Source organism: Oncorhynchus tshawytscha, linkage group LG20 (genome assembly GCF_018296145.1).
Source record: "Oncorhynchus tshawytscha isolate Ot180627B linkage group LG20, Otsh_v2.0, whole genome shotgun sequence".
Taxonomy (NCBI): Eukaryota; Metazoa; Chordata; class Actinopteri; order Salmoniformes; family Salmonidae; genus Oncorhynchus; species Oncorhynchus tshawytscha.
The window spans coordinates 30,776,255-30,800,904 of NC_056448.1; positions in this window are offsets into that span (position 1 = coordinate 30,776,255).

The window sequence follows — 24,650 nt, forward strand, 5'->3', positions numbered from 1 at the left end:
GTGCCGGGTGGAGATTATAACAGAACATGGCCAAGATGTTCAAATGTTCATAAATGACCAGCATGGTCAAATAATAATCACAGGCAGAACAGTTGAAACTGGAGCAGCAGCATGGCCAGGTGGACTGGGGACAGCAAGGAGTCATCATGTCAGGTAGTCCTGAGGCATGGTCCTAGGGCTCAGGTCCTCCGAGAGAGAGAAAGAAAGGGAGAAAGAGGATATGTTTGTTGAATTCTGCATGCAGATTCTTAATTTGTTTTTTGTCCCATTTTGTGAATTCTTGGATGGTGAGCGGACCCCAGACTTCACAACCATAAATGACAATGGTTTCTATATATGATTCAAGTATTTGTAGCCAGATCCTAATTGGTATCGAATTTTATGTTCCTTTTGATGACATAGAAGGCCCTTCTTGCCTTGTTTCTCAGATCATTCACAGCTTTGTGGAAGTTACCTGTGGCGCTGATGTTTAGGCCGAGGTATGTTTAGTTTATTGTTTGCTCTAGGGCAACAGTGTCTAGATGGAATTTGTATATATATTTTTATCTTACTGATATTTACTGTCAGGGCCCAGGTCTGGCAGAATCAGTGTAGAAGATCTAGGTGCTGCTGTAGGCCCTCCTTAGTTGGGGACAGAAGCACCAGATCATCAGCAAACAGTAGACATTTGACTTCATATTCTAGTAGGGTGAGACCGGGTGCTGCAGACAGTTCTAGTGCCCTTGCCAATTTGTTGATATATATGTTAAAGTGGGTGGGGCTTAAGCTGCATCCCTATCTCACCCCGCGGCCCTGTGGAATGAAATGTGTGTGTTTTTTGCCAATTTTAACCGCACACTTGTTGGTTGTTTACATGGATTTTATAATGTTGTATGTTTTTCCCCCAACACCACTTTCCTTCAATTTGTATTGCAGAACCTCATGCCAAATTGAGTCAAAGGCTTTTTTGAAATCAACTTCTCTCTCTCGCTCTTTCGCTCTCTCTTATGTTACCATAACTGAAAATTGACAGAATAATGGGACTATTTTGTACTTTCCTGTCTATGCCATTCAACCGTTTGAGGGATTGCCAGAGCCTTTTCCTCTACTGTGTGTCATTGGTTCCCCGTTAAGGCTGAACTAAGTGTCATAGCTACTGCCATAGAGATTGTAGCCTACAGATGTAGGATCTTAATTTGATATTTCTTTTGTTGCTGAGAATGTTCCTGCAGAGCAGGAAATGCAAACTTGTATTGTATGAGTTTTAAACTTTAGAAAACTTTTTGTCATTATGAAATGTCATACTTGATTTGCCATAATGAAAAATGTATCAACCCCTATAAAAATGTCCATTCATTATAATCTACATAAGAATGATGATTTCCTGTTGCTGCAGGATTATTTTCCTGCTGTAGCAAACTGACTCAAATGAAGGTCCTACATCTGTATATGAGCTCATGTGTTACTGCTACAGGGCCAGCTGTGGAGTCAGCTGTTTTGTGGCCTTTTAGGGGCTTGATTTAGTTGGCAAGGGGTTGGCATTGGGATTCTACTGTCATCGTGTTTGTCTTTATTTGCCCACCTGTTTGTTTTCTTCAGATTCACTGATGGCTAGGCTAGATCAAATGACATGTGTATTGAGTTGTTTTTAAAGTCCAGAGAGTATCAGTAGTCTGCATTGCAGTGTATCAGTCTGCAGTGTGTCAGTCTGCAGTGTATCAGTAGTAGAAAGTGACACAACAACTGATTGTTTTGAACACACACTCCCCCTGCTTATCATCATAAATCATAAAAGTTGTGTTTCTTTGTGTCAGCTGGCCAGGCAGAGAATTGCGTGAAGATGTTTGTTAGCTGTGTAGACACAGTGTGATTTAGTCTGATGATTGCCTGTAGAGGAAAATTATAACTAATTATCCTCAGCTAGCTAGCGCTAATGCTTATTAATTTAGCCATTAGATTTGATTTTGCTAAAAAACACAGTCAGTGCAGTGCCAAGTGATACAGCAACAAAATGAGAAGACATTAATCATGTCTTCTTCTTTATGAGTTACTGTGTGTAATGTCTTGTCTGTGTGTGTGTGTGTGTGTGTGTCCTGAGCTGTGTTGATCAACTCTATGCCTATTGAACAAAAACCCATCATTAAGAAACAATTGTTTTGTCAACAGCCAGCAGCTATGGCAACAGCCAGCCCAAAACTATCTGATAATGGATTCATCTGATAAACGCTAAACTAGCCTCGCTGACAAGCTCTCTCCCACTCCTCACCCCTCCTTCACTGTCCATATCCTCCACAGTATTCAAAAACGTCTGATTTCCAGTAATGATCTGCATCATTTAAATAAATGAAGCGTAAAAATGGACGCGAGAAGTTTTGATTCTGGAACCATCAAGGGAACAAATAAGCAAACTACTGCAACATGGGAGGTCACATCTCTGTGTCAAACCCACCCTGAAGGTGGTTCTGAGGCCAGGGCCTGTATCCGCAAAGCATCTCAGAGTAGGAGTGCTGATCTAGGGTCTGTTCATATACCATCTATCAAATGTATTCATAAAGCCCTTTTTACATCAGCAGTTGTCACAATGTGCTTATACAGAAATCCAGCCTAAAACCCCTAAGAGCAAGTAATGCAGATGTAGAAGCACAGTGGCTAGGAAAAACTCCCTAGAAAGGCAGGAACCTGGGCCTCCCGGGTGGCGCAGTGGAGGACGCATGACTTTCGACCTTCGTCTCTCCCGAGCCCGTACGTGGAGTTGTAGCGATGAGACAAGATAGTAACTACTAACAATTGGATACCACAAAATTGGGGAGAAAAGGGGGTAAAAAAATGTAAAAAGAAAAAAAAGAAAAGCAGGAACCAAAACTTAGGAAGAAACCTAGAGAGGAACCAGGCTCTGAGGGGTTACCAGTCCTCTTCTGGCTGTTCCAGGTGAAGATTATAAGATTACATGGCCATTAAGGCCCGATTGTTCTTCAAAATGTTCAAACGTTCATAGATGACCAGCAGGGTTGAAATAATAATCACAGTGGTTGTAGAGGGTGCAAGAGGTCAGCACCTCCGGTATAAATGTCTGTTGGCTTTTCATAGCCGAACATTAGGGGGTCGAAACAGCATGTCCGGTGAACAGGTCAGGATTCCATAGCTGCAGGCAGAACAGCAGAAACTGGATCAACAGCACTAATTAATCATATTTTTCATTATGATCTAAAAGGCAAAACTGGCAAAACTGATCTCTGAGACGCTTTGTGAATACGGGCCTAGATCTTACTTTCATCCACCCATAGCTGCTTGTACTGGTCTCTCTACTGCTCACAACTCTGCTTCTCTATTCTATCTCCCAGGGGCTCGCAACAGAACAGGCAATAACAATGTTAGCAGCAAAGCCATAACAACGCTAACATCTCTGCAGTTTGCCCTAGTTTTACTGGGACTGGAATGGATCCACTTCTGATGTTTTCATCATTCTTGCTCTGGCTGGGTATTAATGAGAAACAACTGCTCACTCTCATCCTACCTCTCATTATCCACAGTTACTGTTCCAGAATGTGTTTAAAACCCTGATCAGGAACTCTTTTAACTCAGGGAAAACAAACTGTTCCACGGTCGTTTGGGGAACTAAGACATTGTTCAGTCATCAGCATATGGTACAGGTACAGTACCAGTCAAAGGTTTGGACACACCTACTCATTCCAGGGTTTTTCTTAATTTTGTACTATTTTCTACATTGTAGAATAATAGTGAACAGATCCAAACTATGAAATAACACCTGGGGGGTGCTTTGCTGGTGACACTGTGAATGTAGATAGGTAGGAGGTAGTAGGATAGAATTTAGAAAGGTAGCAGGTAGTTATTGAGGTAGAGTAGTGTCACGTTCTGACCTTAGTTCTTTTGTTATGTCTTTGTTTTAGTATGGTCAGGGTGTGAGTTGGGTGGGTTGTCTATGTTTGTTTTTTCTATGAGTTGATATTTCTGTATTTGGCCTGGTGTGGTTGTCAATCAGAGGCAGCTGTCAATCGTTGTCCCTGATTGAGAACCATACTTAGGCAGCCTGTTTTCACCCTTGATTTGTGGGTGATTATTTTCTGTTGAGTGTTTGTATTCTGCCCCAGACAGAACTGTTTCGGTTTCGTTTGTTCACTTTGTTGTTTTTGTTCAGTGTTCAATTTCTTTATAAAAAATATGGACACTTACCACGCTGCGCATTGGTCCTCCTCTTCTTCCACCACAGACGGCCGTTACAAGTAGACACAGATCTAAGTCTCTTATGAATAAGGATGTCTGTGTCCGAGATGGAAGGAGAGTGGAACAAAGGGACAGTTTTAAACCAAATATAGAGGCAATATAGAAAATAGAAAGAGAGAGAAGGAAAGACGGGGGTGAGATTTGACAGAAGGGAGTGAGAGAGAGACAGCTAAGAGGAACTGCATGACCCACAGACACAGAGAGGTAGAATAGATGGGTGTGATGGTATCACTGACACACTCAGACATGCAGTACTCTCACCTACACCATTCATTCTTCAGCACAGACTGTTACGCTGAGCCAAAGTGTTCTACTGAGCTACGCTGAGGTGTATGTCGCGGGAAGCTACGGTGTGTGTCGCGTGTCCTGTGCCATCGGCGGGGATGATTTATCTGTGTGTGTGTGTGTGTGTGTGCGTGTGTGTGGGGTGGGGTGGGTAGAGAATGGAACACGGACATTACCTCACACACATTCCTCCTCTAATCCCAACCTACAGGAAGATTTATCTGAGTCCAATGCCCCCTTCACAAACTGAACATGAACATTTTTTTGAGGGTCATTCCCCTCATTTCGAGGAGCATTTGTAGCATTTCCTGTGTCTTTGCTCTGGTGGTTCTGATTGGATCTTCTATAGTGTTCTTGTTGTGACATTACGGGGCTGATTGATCCTATTAAAGATTCAGATGTCATTCACTCTGCTTCCATATTTATGGAGAAAGGGAAACTAACTACCCACTGATGGTCAGAAGTACCATCTTTGTGGAGCTGGGAGACAGGAGCCTGGGAGACAGGTGAGGTTGAGCCAACTGGCAGAAGAGACATAGTAAGGAAGACTATCTTTCATCAAGCCAAACCTAGATGCCTAGTGACTCATTCACACTATCCTGCATCATCACTCCTATCCTCAACACTGCTATCCTCAACACTCCTATCCTCATCACTGCTATCCTCAACACTCCTATCCTCATCACTCCTATCCTCAACACTGCTATCCTCAACACTCCTATCCTCAACACTCCTATCCTCATCACTCCTATCCTCAACACTGCTATCCTCATCACTGCTATCCTCAACACTCCTATCCTCATCACTCCTATCCTCAACACTCCTATCCTCATCACTCCTATCCTCATCACTGCTATCCTCATCACTCCTATCCTCAACACTCCTATCCTCAACACTCCTATCCTCAACACTCCTATCCTCATCATTCCTATCCTCAACACTCCTATTCTCATCACTCCTATCCTCATTTCTGCTATCCTCATCATTCCTATCCTCAACACTCCTATCCTCATCACTCCTATCCTCATTTCTGCTATCCTCATCATTCCTATCCTCAACACTCCTATCCTCATCACTCCTATCCTCATTTCTGCTATCCTCATCATTCCTATCCTCAACACTCCTATCCTCATCACTCCTATCCTCATTTCTGCTATCCTCATCATTCCTATCCCCAACACTCCTATCCTCATCATTCCTATCCTCAACACTCCTATCCTCATCACTCCTATCCTCATTTCTGCTATCCTCATCATTCCTATCCCCAACACTCCTATCCTCATCACTCCTATCCTCATTTCTGCTATCCTCATCACTCCTATCCCCAACGCTCCTATCCTCATCACTCCGATTCAACTTTAATGGAATGTGGCAGCTTCAGCAGCAGCAGTACAGGAAAATCTTCTGATCAGGATTCAATGACTCCTCTCTTCCTGAATCTGCATTTTATCCTTAAATCCCCCTTTCCCCACTCAGTGAAGGCTTCAGTTTAGGCGAGAAGAGAATCAGTCAGCTGCACGCTTTAGTAAACAACAACCAAATTGTTTATCGTTGATCAATGCTACTTACTCCTCTGTATTCAGGTTGGTTGCTGAAGGGAGAATATTCACTAAGTTGCTGTGAGAAAGCAGAAAGTGGAATATAGATTGTTTTAGCTCCTTGGCTAGTTCCACTTGGCTTGGCAGGCAATGTTTTTTAAACGCTAACTGCTGGTTAAGCCCTTCTTCAGTGTGACAGTAGGTTTAAAGGGGCAATCAGCAATTGCTATATCCATTCACCGAATGGTACGGCAACTGCACTGCCCACAACCACAGGGCTCTCCAGAGGTGGTGTGGTCTGCACACCTGGAGGGCAAACTACCTGCCCTCCAAGACACCTGCAGCACCCAATGTCACAGGAAGCCAAAAAGATCATCAAGGACAACAACCACCCGAGCCACTGCCTGTTCATCCCTCTATCATCCAGAAGGCGAGGTCAGTACAGGTGCATCAAAGCAGGGACCGAGAGACTGAAAAACAGCTTCTATTTCAAGGCCAACAGACTGTTAAATAGCCATCATTAGCACAGTGAGGCTGCTGCCTATATACAGACTTTAATTATTGGCCACTTTAATAAATGGAACACTAGTCACTTGAATAATGTCACTTTAATATGGTTAACATATCTTGCATTACTCATCTCATATGTAGATACTGTATTCTACACTATTTTACTGCATCTTAGTCTACAGTCATGTCCAAAAGTTTTGGGAATGACACAAATATTAATTTTCACAAAGTCTGCTGCCTCAGTTTGTATGATGGCAATTTGCATATACTTCAGAATGTTATGAAGAGTGATCAGATGAATTGCAATTAATTGCAAAGTCCCTCTTTGCCATGCAAATGCAAATGAAAAAAACATTTCCACTGCATTTCAGCCCTGCCACAAAAGGACCAGCTGACATCATGTCAGTGATTCTCTCGTTAACACAGGTGTGAGTGTTGACGAGGACAAGGGTGGAGATCACTCTGTCATGCTGATTGAGTTTGAATAACAGACTGGAAGCTTCAAAAGGAGGGTGGTGCTTGGAATCATTGTTCTTCCTCTGTCGAACATGGTTACCTGCAAGGAAACATGTGCCGTCATCATTGCTTTGCACAAAAAGGGATTCACAGGCAAAGGTATTGCTGCTAGTAAGATTGCACCTAAACCAACCATTTATTGGATCATCACGAACTTCAAGGAGTGCGGTTCAATTGTTGTGAAGAAGGCTTCAGGCCGCCCAAGAAAGTCCAGCAAGCGCCAGGATCATCTTCTAAAATTGATTCAGCTACGGGATAGGGGCACCACCAGTACAGAGCTTGCTCAGGAATGGCAGCAGGCAGGTGTGAGTGCATCTGCATGCACAGTGATGTGAAGACGTTTGGAGGATGGCCTGGTGTCAAGAAGGGCAGCAAAGAAGCCACTTCTCTCTAGGAAATACATCAGGAACAGACTGATATTCTGTAAAAGGTACAGGGATTGGACTGCAGAGGACTGGGGTAAAGTCCTTTTCTCTGATGAATCCCCTTTCCGATTGTTTGGGGCATCCAGAAAAAAGCTTGTCCGGAGAAGACAAGGTGAGCACTGCAATCAGTCCTGTGTCATGCCAACAGCAAAGCACCCTGAGACCATTCATGTGTGGGGTTGCTTCTCAGCCAAGGGAGTGGGCTCACTCACAATTTTGCCTAAGAACACAGCCATGAATAAAGAATGGTACCAACAAATCCTCCGAGAGCAACTTCTCCCAACCATCCAGGAACAGTTTGGTGACAAACAATGACTTTTCCAGCATGATGGAGCACCTTGCTATAAGGCAAAAGTGATATTTTGGGTCCATGGCCAGGAATCTCCCCAGACCTTAATCCCATTGAGAACTTGTGGTCAATCCTCAAGAGGCGGGTGGACAAAACAAAAACCCACGAATTCTGACAAACTCCAAGCATAGATTATGCAAGAATGGGCTGCCATCAGTCAGGATGGGCTCAGAAGTTACTTGACAGCATGCCAGGGCGGATTGCAGAGGTCTTGAAAAAGAAGGGTCAACACTGCAAATATTGACTCTTTGCATCAACTTCATGTAATTGTCAATAAAAGCCTTTGACACTTGTGAAATGCTTGTAATTATACTTCAGTATTCCATAGTAACATCTGACAAAAATATCTAAAGACACTGAAGCAGCAAACTTTGTGGAAATTAATATTTGTGTCATTCTCAAAACTTTTGGCCACGAATGTATGCCGCTCTGACGTTGCTTGTCCATATATTTATATATTCTTAATTCCATTCCTTTACTTAGATTTGTGTGTATCGGGTATATGTTGTGAAATTGTTAGATATTGCTGCACTGTTGGAACTAGAAGCACAAGCATTTCACTACTCCCACAATAACATCTGCTAAACACGTGCAAGTGACCAATCAAATTTGATTTAATTTTGATTAGATATGGAATCATGTAGTAATCAAAAAAGCGTTAAACAAATCAAAATATATCTTATATTTTAGATTCTTCAAAGTAGCCATCCTTTGCCTTGATGACAGCTTTGCACACTTTTGGCATTCTCTCAACCAGCTTCATGAGGTAGTCACCTGGAATGCATTTCAATTAACAGGTGTGACTTGTCCAAACTTTTGACTGGTACTGTATGTCCCCATTGATTATTGAAGAATATGACTTAGAAATGCCCCATGAGTTTAGTTCAACTGTCGTACCCATAATAACCCAAAATATAAACTTGTTTTACTCCAATGTTTGTCAATAAAGTAAATGTAAACAAACCATATAGCATAAAAACATGGTTAAAACTAACATTTTGGTATCATGGATGGTCAGTCCTTACATCCATAGCTATGTCTATGCATTTAGGAGTGGTTACATTTCTCCAGCCCCATCCTTTAGCTTTTTACCAAAACAGGAGTGGGAAGAACACTTTGTTATTGCTGCTACTAAAGAACACTTTGTTATTGCTGCTACTGCTAATTGCAGCGTTCAAGCTTTCTGTGGCCACTCTGCTACCACCACAGCAAGGTTAGAGGAGAGGATGAAGTGAGAGATGGAGTGGGTGACAGGATATTAGATGGAATAAGGTTGTTCCTCTAAGTTTGGGAACTAAGACATTATTCACTCGCTGATTAGCAGTTGCTAAGCTCTGGGAAGTTTTATTGGTCATCCCTGCCAATGGACAGGCATCTCTCTCTCATCTTCTTGTGCACTCTTTCTCTCACCTCCACCCCTTTATCGTCCTGTTGTCACCCCGTTATCATCCTGTTATCACCTTATTATCACCATGTTATGATCCTGTTATCACTGTGTTATCATCACCCAGTTATCATCATGTTATCACCCCATTATAATAATGGTATCACTGTGTTATCATCACCCAGTTATCACCATGTTATCATCATATTATCACTCTGTTATCATCACCCTGTTATCATTAACCTGTTTATCACCATCTTATAATCAACCTGTTATCACCCTGTTATCAGCCTCTTATCGCCCTGTTACCACCCTGTTATCATCCCAATGTTGTAACCCGGTTATCATCCTGTTATCACCCTCTTATCAGCACCCTGTTATCATCCTGTTATTACCATGTTATCACCATCCTGTTATCGCCCTGTTACCACCCTGTTATCATCCCAATGTTATCACCCTGTTTTCATCCTGTTATCACCCTGTTTCCACCCTGTTTCCACCCTGTTATCACCCTGTTATCACCCTGTTAGCATTATGTTATCACCCTGTTATCATTATGTTATCACCCTGTTATCATCATGTTATCAGCCTCTTACCACCGCCCTCACATAATCATCCAGGGTCAGTCTACTCTCCAATTTGTAGAAATAAAGTCAGACAACACAATATATTTTAATTTCTCTCGAAGATGACCCACATTTAAATGCTAACCTCACAGCTCCAAAGTGGAGATCACTAGTGCATGTGGAGAGAGATTAAATAGGTCACTACTCAAAAAGTCATTGTTTGGTATTTATTAGGTGCGGTTCTGCCCGTGTCAGATTGAGGTGTTTTGTAGAGCCTCTAGATAATAAAGCCCAAACGACCCTGTTGGTACAGCAGTGGGCTGTTGAGTGTGATGTCGCGTGGATAAAGGATTTGTGTATGAGAGGTTGTAGAGGGCGAATTGGCCATGTTGTCTTCTGCAGTATTCATAAACTCACAGGGAGAGAATGCATGTTTTTCTCTACTGTCTCTGCCTTCTGTCATTCATCAAAGTATGGAACGTGTAAAGTTCAAATAGAAAGATATTCCTAGAGAACTGTCTTGAAACAGAAAGGGTTCAAACTGAGTCTGACATTAAAACATGACAGTTAATCTGAGTTAGTCTGTGGGAACATGGGAATTAGGTGTCTTGTCCCTCTCCCTCTCTCCCCTATCTTTCTCTCTCTCTCTGTCCCCTTCTCTAAATGTCTTATTCTACCCCCCCCCTCTCTCCCATCTCTCTCTCTCCCCTCTCCCTCCTTCTCCCAATGTCAAGTGCTATCTGTTCTCCTGAACAGCAGCAAGCCACTCAGAGCTAAACACTAATCATTCTCCAATCTGCCAATACAGCTCTGCTCAACACTACTGAATCCTCTCCACAGCCAGCGCTGTCTGAGTGGTTATGAATGGCTCAGATAGGGTATGCCACAGAGCCTGGGGGAGGGGTGTGTGGTTATGAATGGCTCAGATAGGGTAGGCCACAGAGCCTGAGGGAGGGGTGTGTGGTTATGAATGGCTCAGATAGGGTAGGCCACAGAACCTAAGGGAGGGGTGTGTGGTTATGAATGGCTCAGATAGGGTAGCCCACAGAGCCCGTGGGAGGGGTGTGTGGTTATGAATGGCTCAGATAGGGTAGCCCACAGAGCCCGTGGGAGGGGTGTGTGGTTATGAATGGCTCAGATAGGGTAGCCCACAGAGCCCGTGGGGTGTGTGTGTGTGTGTGTGTGTGTGTATGTTTTTGCGAGTTTGAGTGTCCTCTCTTCTTCCAGCATGTGTGAATGCATTAACCCTCTCTTAGGTCTTAACCAGGGCAGCCCCAAACTCCTAATTACCTTGCAGAGCTAGCACTGAACAACCTACCTCTCTGTCTTTCTTAACCTCCTTTCAAAGTTCTAACGCAGCTTGTATTAGTGTGAGTTCTGTTCCACTCCTCTGATAGAATACAGGTGAGTTCTGTTCCACTCCTCTGATAGAATACAGGTGAGTTCTGTTCCACTCCTCTGATAGAATACAGGTGAGTTCTGTTCCACTCCTCTGATAGAATACAGGTGAGTTCTGTTCCACTCCTCTGATAGAATACAGGTGAGTTCTGTTCCACTCCTCTGATAGAATACAGGTGAGTTCTGTTCCACTCCTCTGATAGAATACAGGTGAGTTCTGTTCCACTCCTCTGATAGAATACAGGTGAGTTCTGTTCCACTCCTCTGATAAAATACAGGTGAGTTCTGTTCCAATCCTCTGGTAGGATACAGGTGAGTTCTGTTCCACTCCTCTGGTAGAATACAGGTGAGCTCTGTTCCACTCCTCTGATAGAATACAGGTGAGTTCTGTTCCACTCCTCTGATAGAATACAGGTGAGCTCTGTTCCACTCCTCTGATAGAATACAGGTGAGTTCTGTTCCACTCCTCTGATAGAATACAGGTGAGTTCTGTTCCACTCCTCTGATAGAATACAGGTGAGTTCTGTTCCACTCCTCTGATAAAATACAGGTGAGCTCTGTTCCACTCCTCTGATAGAATACAGGTGAGCTCTGTTCCACTCCTCTGATAAAATACAGGTGAGCTCTGTTCCACTCCTCTGGTGGAATACAGGTGAGTTCTGTTCCACTCCTCTGATAGAATACAGGTGAGCTCTGTTCCACTCCTCTGATAGAATACAGGTGAGCTCTGTTCCACTCCTCTGATAGAATACAGGTGACTGATTGTTCCACTTCAACTGAAGGAGAACAGCAATTTGTTATTTTTGTTTTTAACAATTGGCCAGTTTTTTACACTTTGCTGCTTGTAGAATTCAATATCCTGTCAAGATGAAGGTGATGTTATATGCAGGGAGAGAAAGAGTGAGAGAGGAGAGAGGGTTGGAGATTGCTTTGTAAGCTTAAATGGCACCTCAGAAAATAGTGTTTTGTTTGTGGAAATTCGTGCTCTATTCTGCTCTGTTCTGTTGTCATTTGTGTTTGTGACTGGTTTTCCAGATTGGTTTTGAGTTGATGTTTACAAGCTTACCTCAGCACATTCAGCCATTATATAGGACAGAAATAAAGATACAGCCTAGAGCAAGTTAAACCACACTGCTGAGAGTGCTACAGTTGAAGTCGGAAGTTTACATACACTTAGGTTGGAGTCATTAAAACTCAACCACTCCACTCCATTCAACCACTCCACAAATGTCTCGTTCACATACTATAGTTTTGGCAAGTCAGTTAGGACATCGACTTTGTGCACGACACAAGTAATTTTTCCAACAATTGTTTACAGACAGATTATTTCACTTATAATTCACCTTTAAACAGCTTGGAAAATTCCAGAAAATGTCATGGCTTTAGAAGCTTCTGATAGGCTAATTGACATAATTTGAGTCAATTGGAGGTGTATCTGTGGATGTATTTCAAGGCCTACCTTCAAACTCAGTGCCTCTTTGCTTGACATAATTGGAAAATGAAAAGAAATCAGCCAGGACCTCAGAACATTTTTTGTAGACCTCCACAAGTCTGGTTCATCCTTGGCAGCAATTTCCAAAAGCCTGAAGGTACCACGTTCATCTGTACAAACAATAGTACGCAAGTATAAACACCATGGGACCACGCAGCCGTCATACCGATCAGGAAGGAGACGCGTTCTGTCTCCTAGAGATGAATGTACTTTGGTGCGAAAAGTGCAAATCAATCCCAGAACAACAGCAAAGCACCTTGTGAAGATGCTGGAGGAAACAGGTACAAAAGTATCTATATCCACAGTAAAACGAGTCCTATATCGACATAACCTGAAAGGCCGCTCAGCAAGGAAGAAGCCACTGCTCCAAAACCAACATAAAAAAGCCAGACTATGGTTTGCAACTGCACATGGGGACGGAGATCATACCTTTTGGAGAAATGTCCTCTGGTCTGATAAAACAAAAATAGAACTGTTTGGCCATAATGACCATCGTTATGTTTGGAGGAAAAAGGGGAGGCTTGCAAGCTGAAGAACACCATCCCAACCGTGAAGCACGGAGGTGGCAGCATCATGTTGTGGGGATGTGTGACGATCGTTAGAAGCATACTCGGACCAACGTGCAGCGTGATCTGGGTTCCACATCTTTTAAAGTCAGTGAACCACACAACAAAACAATAAAGAATAAACAATACATGACGACAACGGAGTGCTAACATGCAACTACACATAAACAATATCCCACAACCCACAGGTGGAAAAAATGCTACCTAAATATGATCCCCAATTAGAGACAACGATTACCAGCTGCCTCTAATTGGGAATCATACAAAATCACCACATAGAAAAACAAAACTAGAACCCCATATAGAAATAATAAACTAGACTAACCCCCCAGTCACGCCCTGACCTACTCCACCATAGAAAATAAGGACTCTCTATGGTCAGGACGTGACAGGATGCTTTGCTGCAGGAGGGACTGGTGAACTACACAAAATAGATGGCATCATGAGGGAGGAAAATTATGTGGATAAATTAAAGCAACATCTCAAGACATCAGTCAGGAAGTTAAAGCTTGGTCGCAAATGGGTCTTCCAAATGGACAATGACCCCAAGCATACTTCCAAAGTTGTGGCAAAATGGCTTAAGGACAACAAAGTCAAGGTATTGGAGTGGCCATCACAAAGCCCTGACCTTAATCCTATAGAACTGAAAAAGCGTGTGCGAGCAAGGATGCCTACAAACCTGACTCCAGGTTACACCAGCTCTGTCAGGAAGAATGGGCCAAAATTCACCCAACTTATTGTGGGAAGCTTGGAGAATGGCTACCCAAAACGTTTGGCCCAAATTAAACAATTTAAAGGCAATGCTACTAAATACTAATTGAGTGTATGTAAACTTCTGACCCACTGGGAATGTGATGAACGAAAAAAAGCTGAAATAAATCATTATCTCAACTATTATTCTGACATTTTACATTCTTAAAATAAAGTGGTGATCCTAACCGACCTAAGACGGAATTTTTACTAGTATTAAATGTCAGGAATTGAAAAACTGAGGGTAAATGTATTTGGCTAAGTTGTATGTAAACTTCTGACTTCAACTGTACCTCATTTGTCCTCGTGTGTGAGTGTGTGTGTGAGTGTGTGTGTGAGTGTGTGTGTGCGCCTGTCTCTGTGTGTGCTTGCACATCTGCATCTGGCCGTGCGTGCATTCTCATAATACGTTGCCACAGTGGGACAATAGTGCTAGACAGCTCTGAGACCCCTACACTCTCTCTGGTCTCTCTTTGGTCTCTCTCTCTCTCTCAATTCAATTTAAAGGCTTTATTGGCATGGGAAACACATGTTAACATTGCCAAAGAAAGTGAAATAGATAATAAACAAAGGTGAAATAAACAATAAAAATGTACAGTAAACATTACACCAACAGAAGATCCAAAAGAATAAAGACATTTTAAATGTCATATTATGTGTATATATACAGTGTTAAAACGATAGTTAAAGTACAAAATGGAAAATAAATAAACATACATTTGGGTTGTATTTACAATGGTGTTTGTTCTTCACTAGTTGCCGTTTTCTTGTGGCAACAGGTCACACATCTTGCTGCTGTGATGGCATACTGTAGTATTTCAGACAGTAGATTAGGGAGTTAATCAAAATTGGGTTTGTTTTTGAATTCTCTGTGGATCTGTGTAATCTGAGGGAAATATGTTTGTCTAATATTGTCATACATTTGGCAGGAGGTTAGGAAGTGCAGCTCAATTTCCACCTAATTTTGTGGGCAGTGTGCACATAAGCCTGTCTTCTCTTGAGAGCCAGGTCTGCCTATGGCGACCTTTCTCAATAGCAAGGCTACAGTGCGTTGCAAAAGTAACCACCTCCCTTTGCATTTTTCCTATTTGTTGCATTACAACCTGTAATTTAATTGGATTTATATTTGGATTCCATGTAATGGACATACACAAAATAGTCAAAATTGGTGAAGTGAAATGAAAAAAGTAACATGTTTAAAAAAAGAAGAAGAAAGAAAGTAAAACAGAAAAGTGGTGGTGCAAATGTATTCAACCCCTTTGCTATGAAGCCCCTAAATAAGATCTGGTGCAACCAGTTACCTTCAGAAGTCACATAATTAGTTAGATTGCACACAGGTGGACTTTATTTAAGTGTCACATGATCTGACACATGATCTCAGTATGATGTCTGCAACACACCTAAGCAAGGGGCACCACCAAGCAAGTGGCACCATAAAGACCAAGGAGCTCTCCAAACAGGTCAGGGACAAAGTTGTGGAGAAGTACAGATCAGGGTTGGGTTATAAAAAAATATCTGAAACTTTGAACATCCGACGGAGCACCATTAAATCCATTATTAAAACATTGAAAGAATATGGCACCACAACAAACCTGCCAAGAGAGGGCCGCCCACCAAAACTCACGGACCAGGCAAGGAGGGCAGTAATCAGAGAGGCAACAAAGAGACCAAAGATATACCTGAAGGAGCTGCAAAGCTACACAGCGGAGATTGGAGTATCTGTTCATAGGCCGTACACTCCACAGAGCTGGGCTTTACGGTAAGAGTGGCCAGAAAAAAGACATTGCTTGAAGAAAAAAAACAAGCAAACACATTTGGTGTTTGCCAGAAGGCATGTGGGAGACTCCCCAAACATATTGAAGAAGGTACTCTGGTCAGATGAGACTAAAATTGAGCTTTTTGGCCATCAAGGAAAACACTATTTCTGGCACCAACCCAACACCTGTCATCACCCCGAGAATACCAGGGACTGGGAAACTGGTCAGAATTGAAGGAATTATGGATGGCACTAAATATAGAGGAGTTATTGAGGGAAACCTGTTTCAGTCTTCCAGAGATTTGAGACTGGGACTCAGGATCACCTTCCAGCAGGACATTGACCCTAACATTACTGCTAAAGCAACACTTAAGTGGTTTAAGGGGAAACATTTAAATGTCTTGGAATGGCCAAGTCAAAGCCCAGACTTCAATTGAGAATCTGTGGTATGACTTAAAGATTGCTGTACACCAGCAGAACCCATCCAACTTGAAGGAGCTGGAGCAGTTTTGCCTTGAATAATGGGCAAAAATCCCAGTGGCTATAGAGACATACCCCAAGAGACTTGCAGCTGTAATTACTGCAAAAGTTGGCTCTACAAAGTATTGACTTTGGGGGAGATGAATAGTTATGCATGCTCAAGATTTCTGTTCTTTTGTCTTATATCTTGTTTGTTTCACAATAAAAAATATTTTGCATCTTCAAAGTGGTAGGCATGTTGTGTAAATCAAATTAAATAAAAATATATATTTTAATTCCAGGTTGTAAGGCAACAAAATAGGAAAAATGCCAAGGGGTGTGAATGCTTTCACAAGCCACTGTATGGTCACTGAGTCTGTATATAGTCAAAGCTTTCCTTAAGTTTGGTTCTTCCACTGTGTTGAGGGCCAAATAGCATTCTAGTTTGCTCTGTTTTTTTGTTAATTCTTTCCAATGTGTCATGTAATCATCTCTTTGTTTTTGATTTGGTTGGGTCTAATAGTGTTGCTGTCCTGAGACTCTGTGGTGTCTCTCTCTGCTCTCTGTTCTGTCTGTTTTCTCTTCTCTTTCTCTGTTTTCTCTCTGCTATCTCTTTCTGCTCTCTCTCTTCGGGTTAATTAGAGCACCTCTAGAAGGATGAACTGCTTCTCTCTTCCCTGCTTTCCTCTCTCCTCCCCATCTTCCTCTCCCTCCTCCTCTCTGCCTTGGTTTCTCCTTGAACCATAAGAATGTTATCTTGTTTCCCTTTACTCTCTTCTCCTCCCCTCTCTTCTCTCTCTGCTCCTCTCCCTGGGTCTCCTAACACGGGCCCAGACGTCTGGCTACAGCCCTGAGAGAACAGAGAGGAGAGTTTAACATCTTCCTCTCTCCACCACGTAGTTTCTGTCTTGTTTGTAGTCCATCTGGTTGCTGACCTATAGGCGATATTTGCGCCATGTGTGTGTGACTGCATGAGAGTAGATGAGTGTGTTATCTGCTCTAGTGATGGTCCACAGCACAGTGTTTGTATAGATGGGAGATCTTATCTCTCAGTTGACCTGTAGATGTGTAGAGGAGCGCAGCTCCCCCATCTACCACCACCAACACCTCCTCCTCCTTCTCCCCCATCTACCACTACCACCACCTCCTCCTTCTCCCACATCTACCACCACCACCCCTCCTTCTCCCCATCTACCACCACCAACACCTCCTCCCCTTCTCCCCATCTACCACCACCACCACCTCCTTCTCCCACATCTACCACCACCACCCCTCCTCCACACTCTTCCTCCCTCCCCATCTACCACCACCACCACCTCCTCCTTCTCCCCCATCTACCACCACCACCACCTCCTTCTCCCCCATCTACCACCACCACCACATCCTCCACACTCTTCCTCCTTCTCCCCATCTACCACCACCACCACCACATCCTCCTCACTCTTCCTCCTTCTCCCCATCTACCACCACCACCACCTCCTCCTCACTCTTCCTCCTTCTCCCCCATCTACCACCACCACCTCCTCCTCACTCTTCCTCCTTCTCCCCATCTACCACCACCACCACCTCCTCCTTCTTGCCCCATCTCCCCATCTACCACCACCACCACCTCCTCCTTCTCCCCATCTACCACCACCACCTCCACACTCTTCCTCCTGCTCCCCATCTACCACCACTTCCTCCTCCACACTATTCCTCCTGCTCCCCCATCTACCACCACCACCTCCACACTCTTCCTCCTACTCCCCATCTACCTCCACACTCTTCCTCCTTCTCCCCCATCTACCACCACCACCACCTCCTCCACACTCTTCCTCCTTCTCCCCATCTACCACCCCATCTCCACACTCTTCCTCCTTCTCCCCCATCCACCACCACCACCTCCTCCTCCACACTCTTCCTCCTTCTCCCCATCTACCACCACCACTCTTCCTCCTCCTCCACACTCTTCCTCCTCCTGCTCCCCCATCTACCACCACCACCACTCCTCCTCCACACTCTTCCTCCTTCTCCCCATCTACCACCACCACCACCTCCTCCACACTCTTCCTCCTCTCCCCATCTACCACCACCTCCTCTCCACACTCTTCCTCCTGCTCCCCATCTACCACCACCACCTCCTCCTCCACACTCGTTCTCCTGCTCCCCATCTACCACCACCACCACTTCCTCCTCCACACTATTCCTCCTGCTCCCCCATCTACCACCACCACCTCCTCCTCCACACTCGTTCTCCTGCTCCCCCATCTACCACCACCACCACTTCCTCCTCCACACTATTCCTCCTGCTCCCCATCTACCACCACCACCTCCTCCTCCACACTCGTTCTCCTGCTCCCCCATCTACCACCACCACCACTTCCTCCTCCACACTCTTCCTCCTTCTCCCCATCTACCACCCTCCTCCTCCACACTCTTCCTCCTGCTCCCCCATCTACCACCACCACCTCCTCCTCCACACTCTTCCTCCTGCTCCCCCATCTACCACCACCACACTCTTCCTCCCTCCCCATCTACCACCACCACCTTCCTCCACACTCTTCCTCCTGCCCCATCTACCACCACCTCCTCCTCCACACTCTTCCTCCTGCTCCCCATCTACCACCACCACCTCCTCCTCCACACTCTTCCTCCTGCTCCCCATCTACCACCACTTCCGCCTCCACACTATTCCTCCTGCTCCCCATCTACCACCACCACCTCCACACTCTTCCTCCTACTCCCCCATCTACCTCCACACTCTTCCTCCTTCTCCCCCATCTACCACCACCACCACCTCCTCCACACTCTTCCTCCTTCTCCCCCATCTACAGTGCCTTGCGAAAGTATTCGGCCCCCTTGAACTTTGCGACCTTTTGCCACATTTCAGGCTTCAAACATAAAGATATAAAACTGTATTTTTTTGTGAAGAATCAACAATAAGTGGGACACAATCATGAAGTGGAACGACATTTATTGGATATTTCAAACTTTTTTAACAAATCAAAAACTAAAAAATTGGGCGTGCAAAATTATTCAGCCCCCTTAAGTTAATACTTTGTAGCGCCACCTTTTGCTGCGATTACAGCTGTAAGTCGCTTGGGGTATGTCTCTATCAGTTTTGCACATCGAGAGACTGACATTTTTTCCATTCCTCCTTGCAAAACAGCTCGAGCTCAGTGAGGTTGGATGGAGAGCATTTGTGAACAGCAGTTTTCAGTTCTTTCCACAGATTCTCGATTGGATTCAGGTCTGGACTTTGACTTGGCCATTCTAACACCTGGATATGTTTATTTTTGAACCATTCCATTGTAGATTCTGCTTTATGTTTTGGATCATTGTCTTGTTGGAAGACAAATCTCCGTCCCAGTCTCAGGTCTTTTGCAGACTCCATCAGGTTTTCTTCCAGAATGGTCCTGTATTTGGCTCCATCCATCTTCCCATCCATTTTTAACCATCTTCCCTGTCCCTGCTGAAGAAAAGCAGGCCCAAACCATGATGCTGCCACCACCATGTTTGACAGTGGGGATGGTGTGTTCTGGGTGATGAGCTGTGTTGCTTTTACGCCATACATAACATTTTGCATTGTTGCCAAAAAGTTCAATTTTGGTTTCATCTGACCAGAGCACCTTCTTCCACATGTTTGGTGTGTCTCCCAGGTGGCTTGTGGCAAACTTTAAACAACACTTTTTATGGATATCTTTAAGAAATGGCTTTCTTCTTGCCACTCTTCCATAAAGGCCAGATTTGTGCAATATACGACTGATTGTTGTCCTATGGACAGAGTCTCCCACCTCAGCTGTAGATCTCTGCAGTTCATCCAGAGTGATCATGGGCCTCTTGGCTGCATCTCTGATCAGTCTTCTCCTTGTATGAGCTGAAAGTTTAGAGGGACGGCCAGGTCTTGGTAGATTTGCAGTGGTCTGATACTCCTTCCATTTCAATATTATCGCTTGCACAGTGCTCCTTGGGATGTTTAAAGCTTGGGAAATCTTTTTGTATCCAAATCCGGCTTTAAACTTCTTCACAACAGTATCTCGGACCTGCCTGGTGTGTTCCTTGTTCTTCGTGATGCTCTCTGCGCTTTTAACGGACCTCTGAGACTATCACAGTGCAGGTGCATTTATACAGAGACTTGATTACACACAGGTGGATTGTATTTATCATCATTAGTCATTTAGGTCAACATTGGATCATTCAGAGATCCTCACTGAACTTCTGGAGAGAGTTTGCTGCACTGAAAGTAAAGGGGCTGAATAATTTTGCACGCCCAATTTTTCAGTTTTTGATTTGTTAAAAAAGTTTGAAATATCCAATAAATGTCGTTCCACTTCATGATTGTGTCCCACTTGTTGTTGATTCTTCACAAAAAAATACAGTTTTATATCTTTATGTTTGAAGCCTGAAATGTGGCAAAAGGTCGCAAAGTTCAAGGGGGCCGAATACTTTCGCAAGGCACTGTACCTCCACGCTCTTCCTCCTTCTCCCCCATCTACCACCACCTCCTCCACACTCTTCCTCCTTCTCCCCCATCTACCACTACCCCCTCCACACTCTTCCTCCTTTCCCCCATCTACCACCACCTCCTCCACGCTCTTCCTCCTTCTCCCCATCTACCACCACCTCCTCCACACTCTTCCTCCTTCTCCCCATCTACCACTACCCCCTCCACACTCTTCCTCCTTCTCCCCCATCTACCACACCCCCTCCACACTCTTCCTCCTTCTCCCCCATCTACCATCACCTCCTCCACACTCTTCCTCCCTTCTCCCCATCTACCACCCTCCTCCTCCACACTCTTCCTCCTTCTCCCCCATCTACCACCACCTCCTCCTCCACACTCTTCCTCCTTCTCCCCCATCTACCACCACCTCCTCCTCCACACTCTTCCTCCTCCTCTCTTCCCCCCATATTCCACCACCACCTCCTCCACGCTCTTCCTCCTTCTCCCCCATCTACCACCACCTCCTCCTGCACACTCTTCCTCCATCCTCGTCCTCTTCCTCCTTCTCCCTCATCTACCACCACCACCACCTCCTCCACACTCTTCCTCCATCCTCGTCCTCTTCCTCCTTCTCCCCCATCTACCACCACCTCCTCCTCCACACTCTTCCTCCTTCTCCCCATCTACCACCACCCCACCTCCTCCATACTCTTCCTCCTTCTCCCCCATCTACCACCACCACCTCCTCCACACTCTTCCTCCATCCTCGTCCTCTTCCTCCTTCTCCTCCATCTACCACCACCACCACCTCCTCCACACTCTTCCTCCATCCTCGTCCTCCTTCTCCCCCATCTACCACCACCACCACCCCCTCCACGCTCTTCCTCCATCCTCGTCCTCCTTCTCCCCATCTACCACCACCACCTCCTCCACACTCTTCCTCCATCCTCATCCTCTTCCTCCTTCTCCCCCATCTACCACCACCACCACCTCCTCCACGCTCTTCCTCCTTCTCCCCCATCTACCACCACCACCTCCTCCACACTCTTCCTCCATCCCATCCTCTTCCTCCTTCTCCCCATCTACCACCACCACCACCTCCTCCACACTCTTCCTCCGTCCTCTTCCTCCTTCTCCCCATCTATCACCACCACCACCTCCTCCACACTCTTCCTCCATCCTCGTCCTCCTTCTCCCCCATCTACCACCACCACCCTCCTCCACACTCTTCCTCCATCCTCGTCCTCTTCCTCCTTCTCCCCCATCTACCACCACCACCTCCTCCACACTCTTCCTCCATCCTCTTCCTCCTTCTCCCCCATCTACCACCACCACCCCTCCACGCTCTTCCTCCATCCTCTTCTTCCTCCTTCTCCCCCATCTACCACCACCACCACCTCCTCCACACTCTTCCTCCATCCTCTTCCTCCTTCTCCCCATCTACCACCACCACCTCCTCCACACTCTTCCTCCATCCTCGTCCTCTTCCTCCTTCTCCCCATCTACCACCACCACCACCTCCTCCACACTCTTCCTCCATCCTCGTCCTCCTTCTCCCCATCTACCACCACCACCTCCTCCACACTCTTCCTCCATCCTCATCCTCTTCCTCCTTCTCCCCATCTACCACCACCACCTCCACGCCCTTCCTCCATCCTCGTCCTCTTCCTCCTTCTCCCCATCTACCACCACACCACCCCTCCACACTCTTCCTCCATCCTCATCCTCTTCCTCCTTCTCCCTCATCTACCACCACCACCACCTCCACACTCTTCCTCCATCCTCATCCTCTTCCTCCTTCTCCCTCATCCACCACCACCACCCCCTCCACGCTCTTCCTCCATCCTCGTCCTCTTCCTCCTTCTCCCCATCTACCACCACCACCACCTCCTCCACACTCTTCCCTCCATCTTCCTCTTCCTCCTTCTCCCCATCTACCACCACCACCACCTCTCCACCCTTCCTCCATCCTCATCCTCTTCCTCCTTCTCCCCATCTACCACCACCACCTCCTCCACGCTCTTCCTCAATCCTCATCCTCTTCCTCCTTCTCCCTCATCTACCACCACCACCACCTCCTCCACGCTCTTCCTCCATCCTCATCCTCTTCCTCCTTCTCCCTCATCTACCACCACCACCACCTCCTCCACGCTCTTCCTCCATCCTCATCCTCTTCCTCCTTCTCCCTCATCTACCACCACCACCACCTCCTCCACGCTCTTCCTCCATCCTCATCCTCCTTCTCCTCATCTCCCCCATCCACCACCACCTCCTCCACACTCTTCCTCCATCCTCATCCTCTTCCTCCTTCTCCCTCATCTACCACCACCACCACCTCCTCCACGTTCTTCCTCCATCCTCATCCTCTTCCTCCTTCTCCCTCATCTACCACCAGCACCACCTCTCCAGTAGTATATCAGCTGACTCATTAGTCTGGCCTTATGCTCCTATGTCCATTAGGGCCAGCCATTACTCAGCCCTGCAGCCTGTGTGTGACCCTGTATGCCCAGGCTGCAGGGCTGAGTTAATAACTTCTCTCTCCCTGTCACCCCCAGAGCAGCAGCAGGAAGGGGGTTGCCAGAGAGGGGGGCTGGGGAGGAGGGGGGTGTCCTGCTCTCTCTGTGTCTGAAGCAGGTGTTCCCTAAGTACACCAAGCAGTTCAGCTACCTGCAGACCGCATTGTTGCCCTCTTCTTGCGGTTCCTGGGGGTCAAAGGTAACATGCGCCTGGGGCCCACCAGCTTCAGAACCTTCATCAGGTACTACAGTACTATACTACCAAGTACTTAAATAAAAAGGGCTTTATAAATACATATGATTGATTGATTAATTACTTGATTCATGATTGATTGGTTGATTGTAGGCACTGTAAGCTGAGCATCAGTAACTTCTCCATGGCGTCTATGGATATCTTCTACATTGATATAACAAGGCGCTGGGCCAACATGCTGCCTGACTCCAGGGAAGCAGAGAAACCCTCCAGCCAATCAGAACTAGGTAGAACTAGCTGCGACCTTTTAGAATTGAACAGTTCTCTGAATCCTCTCTCGCAGCGCAGTGACAACATTTGGGAGAGTATCTTCTATGAATGATTCACCTTGGACCTGAAAATATGCAGAGGGGGAGGAAGGGAGGGGTGCAGCTGTACGGTTGATTGAATGTGGTTCCATGGTTTTCTCTCATTGGGCTCAGCTGGGATGGAGGGACTGTTTTTAGCGGCTTGCAACACAAGGAGTCGTGAGCTGAATATTTGGTTCTAACCCAAAATGAGGGGGTGAGAATTTAGTCAGTAACCCTATGGGGGCAATAAGGAAACAGAGCCAATCTCTCACTGATGATTGGGTCACATTGCGAGGGAGGATGGTGTGTGTGGGGGGGGGTAGGGATAAGGCAACTATTTATTAAAATAATGTTTTGTGTTTTGGGAAGTGAGAAATGCCGATTCAGGGCTTAAACTTAATGCTAAAAGCCCCTTATCAACTCAGAGGAAAGTCTCTCTCTCCCTCCCCTTTTCCGTCCCTCTCTTTACTTGGTGAAAATAACTATCTCTCCCTCCCCTTTTCCGTCCCTCTCTTTACTTGGTGAAAATAACTATCTCTCCCTCCCCTTTTCCGTCCCTCTCTTTACTTGGTGAAAAGAACTATCTCTCCCTCCCCTTTTCCATCCCTCTCTTTACTTGGTGAAAATAACTATCTCTCCCTCCCCTTTTCCATCCCTCTCTTTACTTTGTGAAAATAACTATCTCTCCCTCCCCTTTTCCATCCCTCTCTTTACTTGGTGAAAATAACTATCTCTCCCTCCCCTTTTCCATCCCTCTCTTTACTTTGTGAAAATAACTATCTCTCCCTCCCCTTTTCCGTCCCTCTCTTTACTTGGTGAAAATAACTATCTCTCCCTCCCCTTTTCCATCCCTCTCTTTACTTGGTGAAAATAACTATCTCTCCCTCCCCTTTTCCATCCCTCTCTTTACTTGGTGAAAATAACTATCTCTCCCTCCCCTTTTCCATCCCTCT